At 44.3% G+C, this 5,311-nt stretch overlaps 1 pseudogene; it reads right to left on the bottom strand.

Annotated features, from left to right (window-relative positions):
- Nucleotides 1-4,800: 4,800 nt before the first annotated feature.
- LOC123483096 overlaps nucleotides 4,801-5,311 on the bottom strand; it is a 17,574-nt pseudogene continuing 17,063 nt past the window's right edge.

The raw sequence follows: 5,311 nt of genomic DNA, 5'->3' as shown, positions 1-5,311 counted from the left end.
CTCCAGTGGCGCCATTTTTACTAGACGACAATGGCGAACGCAACGTTACTCCTCCAAGACCCAACCCTAACTCGGTGAAATCTCTCCTCCAAGATCCGTTTGAGAGGAGAACTTTGTCAGAGAAAGTTCGGGTGAAAGAGCTGGGCCCAGATCAACCTGACCTCTCAATCAGACAGCAGGCTAGCGAGAAAGGGAAGCAGTATATGCGCGGCTTCTCCCGTAGCTGGTACACCAGGAAGGCTTGGCTAGCTGGGTGCACTGATGCTAATGCTTTATTTTGCTTTCCGTGCTTGCTTTTTTAAAAGCACGGGGTCAGATTCAGCATGGACAGGTACCGGAGTGAGGGATATGAAGCACCTGTCAGAGAAGGTAAAGAAACATGAGAACACCAGGGCACACATGGACAACTCTGTAAAGCTAGCTGTATTAGGAAGGGTGAACATTGCTACGCAGCTGGATGACGGCCACAGGATTGCGGTGAGGAAACACAATGAGGAGGGTGGATAAAAACAGGCACATTCTATCCAAAATTATCGATTGTGTGAAGTTCTGTGGGGCTTTTGAGTTGGCCTTGCGTGGGCACGAGGAGACTGACTCCTCGGACAACCCCGGCATTTTCCGGGGCTTAGTGGATTTTGTTGCCTCCCTCGACAGTGTGCTGGAGGAGCACCTGAAGACAGCTACCGTTTTTAAGGAGCACGTCAAAGACGATACAGAACGAGCTGTTGGACTGTATGTTGTCAGTGCTTAAGGATTACATCCTGGAGGAAGTAAAGAGTGCTGATTTTATCGCCATTCAAGCTGACGAGACGACTGACGTTTCCACCCACTGCCAGTTGGTGCTTGTGATACGCTACATCGATGCTAAAAGTAACGTCCAAGAGCGTTTTTCGAGTTCATTTTGATCGAGAACGCAACCGCCCGACACCATCGCTACAGCGCTGCTGGAGAGGCTCAGCACCATACTCTCACATGGACAAAAGGCCAAACTTATTGCCCAGGCTTACGACGGAGCAAGTGTGATGAGGGGAGCCACCGGCGGAGTGCAGCGTAAAATAGTGGATGTGTACGAAAATGCGCACTACGTCCACTGCTATGCACATCAGCTGAACCTCATCATGCAGCAGGCTACTTCACGCATCCCCAGGATCGGCACTTTCTTTTCCGACCTTGCAGGATTTTCTGCTTTCTTCTCCAGGTCTCCCAAGCGAACCACCGTGCTTGACGAAGTGGTTGCGCATAGACTCCCAGAGCCTCTACAACACGGTGGAACTTCCACAGTCGCGCTGTAAACACTGTGTGCGAGTACAGGGATGACCTCCTAACGTGTTTCCAGACCATCAGAGACTCTGGGAACTTTGATGCCCCGACTGTCAGAGAGGCGGGGGCTTTGTGAGGATGCTCGAAGACGAGGCTTTCTGTTTTTCCTGGCACTGTTCCACAAGATCATGCCAAATGTGGACATGCTTTTCAGCCAGCTGCAGAAGAGGAACATCGACCCTGTCTTCATTAAAGCACTTGTCCAGAGGTTCACAGAAAGCATGCTAACAATCAGGTAAATAACTATATTTACTATTGGCTGATAAAGATGCTGTTAGAAAGATGAATAGTTCACTTACAACAGTTTAAAAGCCTAAATGTGTCTGGTCATCAAAGTGAGTGATTATCATAGAGCCGTCACAATTATATTTGTTTTAGTATTTTAAAAGGAAAGAGAAGACATTTACATTACATTTTAGTCATTTAGCAGACGCTCTTATCCAGAGCGACTTACAGTTAAGAGTGCATAAATTTTTTCATACTGGCCCCCGTGGGACGAACCCACAACCCCTGGCGTTGCAAGCGCCATGCTCTACCAACTGAGCTACGGGACCACATTAGTTTTGGCAAGATCTGAAAAAAGAAGTTGGTGGAGTGCAACCCTCAAACATTGAAGAATTACAGCAGTTTGCTGCTGAAGAATGGGCCAAATTGCCAGCAGAAAAGGTGCAGCAAGCTCATTGATGTCTACAATAAGCATATGTTGGCAGCTATCTTGGCCAAAAGCTGTGCAACCAAGTACTAGCTCCAGGGTGCCAATAATTTAGTCCATGACATTTGTCTATATTTTCTAAATTACAATTGTAAACTTAAGTTTACAGAAATATAATTAAAGGTGTGGAGACCCATTTTTTCCTCTCAAATTTCAACTGATTTTAGAAGAAATAGGGAATTATTTAAGAAAAGCCCAAGGGTGCCAATATATTTGGACACAACTGTATGCCTTCAGTCTAATTGGAATGTATGGCAGTAGAGTTGTTTGTATTTCTCCCTAACCAAAATGGCTGCCATTAGGATACCATTCAGGATTTTTTTTTCACCTGTGTTACCACGACAATCACGCCAAATGAGCATTGCATTTGTGTGCTCCTTCAGTGTGAATGCGCAAATTTGATATGGGTCACATGTAAAACTGATACATAATTGATACAGATATACGGTATGTTGCCTATATATTACTATATACCGGTATTGATGCACAGACCAGTTTGGGTTTTTACTTTACCTTCTATAACGGTATTTCAATGTTTGGTTTGTTAAATGTGGTAATGCCACTCCGCCATGTGTAACGTCCGTTTTTCTAGTTTACTCCGCAATTTGGGTCGTCTCTCTCCCCTCTCTCACCAAGTACCACCCGTCACTCAAGGAGCGCAGTTGTTGTTACTCGACCACGAGAACAAGTGTTTGTCCAAAAAGACACAATCAGACGTTGATAATAATGCAGGAAAGTACTACACAGTTTGTAATAATTATTCAGGTGTCCACCAGGTCAATTTCTAGAAGAGGCCTAGTTGTTATTGAAGATTAACTTTATTGCTAAGTGCACAGCAGAACAAAATTATGTTGCATCCCTCTCACAAATGTAATAGAAAAAGGCTTTAAAACGTAATAACATCAGTTAATTATGTACATCACAGGTTAAAAGCAGTTACTAGACATAGTTTGTGTGTATATACACACTATCTGTCTGTCTGTCTGTCTGTCTGTCTATATATATATATATAAAGTCACTGGTTGTGTGTTGAGGGGGAATTACAGTGAGCTAAGAAGTCTGATTGCAAGTTATCAAATTAAACTTTATTTTTTGGACCCAGGGCCTCAATTCCCTCTTTGTGTGGGGACAGCGCATCTGACGAGCAGCAACAGCCCATCAAGCGACGGAGGATGCTGGGACCAGGAGAACAACAGAGGTTGGCTATAGAGGTAAGTTGTGATGTAATTGTCAGTGTTTCCCCATAGAACTTTTTTCAGGCCTGGTAGTATGTAGCCAAAACCCTGAACAATCAGCACCTTGGTAATCATATACTTGAGTTGGACATAGGCATGTGTCAGTCAGGATCACTTGCATCAAAATAGCTTAATTGCAAATTAAAGCTGATGATGTATCTTTTACAGGTATGTGATACCATCCTGAGTCATGCCAAAGAGAGGTTCTCCTTCACCCAGCACCTCATCAGCGCAACACTATTGCACGGAGAGTTGTTCCCACAACACAGTGTGAAGTTCCCCGATACAGCGCTTGAAACAACCGTGGGCGTACCCCATGTTGAACAAGGCCAAGCTCAAAACCCGAACTGTCCCTCATCTATGAGAACAGTGAGTTCAAGGCTTGTAGTGGTGCAGTGCCCCTGTACCAGTTCTTCATGGAGAACAACCTTCAGAGCACTTTCACAGAGACTGCCAGCCTCCTCAAGATCCTCATCACCACACCCATGACAACTGCTGAGTCAGAAAGGTGCTTCTCTACACTGAAAAGGATCAAGACCTTCCTGAGAAACAGCATGACACAGGATCGCCTGAACGCTCTGGCCATGCTCTCCATGGAGAAGAAACTTGTCAGGGACATTCCTGACTTTAATCAAAAGGGTCATTGAGAGGTTTGCCACTCAGAAGGACAGACGGGCAAAATTCCTGTACAAATAAGATGACAGACACACACACACAGAGCAGCTCTGCCGCATGTTTCTTTGTATATAGTTGACCTTAGCATAAAAAATCCAGTTATATATGGTACTCTAGAAAGTCTTAATAGTGTCTTTGCTAATATTAATGTATATATGTTGTTTTGTATCAATTAATTGTTGCAGTTCTGGAGCACATTAACAATTAGTCACATTTAGTATGATCATAAAATACTGTATGCTATTCTTCCAGTCAAAGGTTTGAGTTCATCCACTTGATATCCATTTCTATATTATACATCCTTTTATACAGTGTAAGATTTCCTATAAACTTTATAATAATTTCATGTTATTGTCCACTTTCCACTCTGTTCTGACAGCATGCCTGTTGCGTTGCCTGTTTACTACCAATGGTAAAAAGTTCACTTTAAATGCAAATGAAAGGCTTGGGTTTGTGTAATATGTTTTTGTGTAAGAATGCCTCAACTTTTTAATATTGGCATTAAATAATTACTGAATGTTTCACTGAGCACTGCTGTCCTGCAGTTTGTGTTAAAATATATCGCGATGGTTACAGGAAAAAAAAGTATGGCACAGCCCCACCGAGAATATTTTCACCAGCCGCCACTGATTACAATTGTGACAGGACGACACAGAGCGGCCTGGAACGCCGCTAACAGGAATAGGGACTCAATAAACTACCCAAAGCCCCATCTACATGCAACTTTAATGATCCAACCAAAATGATAATTCTAGGTCTAACATCCCTCCAACCAACCCCAGGCTACCTCATACCTCTCTATATCAGGCTGATGTTGTAAAGATGTGGGTCTTGCTTCCTCAGATCAAATGGGTTAGGGTTGGTCTACAGACGGGGAGAAGGAGGACCAGTACCCCTCAGGCCTCCTCCATCAACCCCTCTTCCTCCTTTCCTTATATTCTTCTTCCATATTTACTCCTCCTCATCGCTTCTCCAGTTTCTTGAACTTGGCCTCAAGCTTTTTGGAGTAGGTGTCCAGTTTATAAGCAGCCTGCTACAGAGACGACACTTGTTCTTCAATCTGGTTTATTTGGTCTAGATAGGGCTGGAGGCTGGCGTACTTGTGGTTGAGGTCCTGCAGGTTCCTGCTGATGTTAATGCTGATGTCTTTCATCTCCATGTACTTCAGACTGGTCAGCTTGTTCATGTTCTCCAGCACACGGTAGTCCTCACAGGTGCCTGTGAGTTCTCCTTGTCAGACGTCAGGAGTGTGTATGTGTGCGTGCGTGCATTCATGCATGCGTGTGCATGTGTGCACGATTTCAGCACCCAACCATTTGACCCCCACTCCTCACATTCCGTCTGCCCAGACTGGAGGCTCACCAGGCAG

This window comes from Coregonus clupeaformis, unplaced genomic scaffold (genome assembly GCF_020615455.1).
Source record: "Coregonus clupeaformis isolate EN_2021a unplaced genomic scaffold, ASM2061545v1 scaf0026, whole genome shotgun sequence".
Classification (NCBI taxonomy): Eukaryota; Metazoa; Chordata; class Actinopteri; order Salmoniformes; family Salmonidae; genus Coregonus; species Coregonus clupeaformis.
Note: the sequence above shows the minus strand (reverse complement) of the source record. Positions and strands in the feature narration are given on the sequence as shown.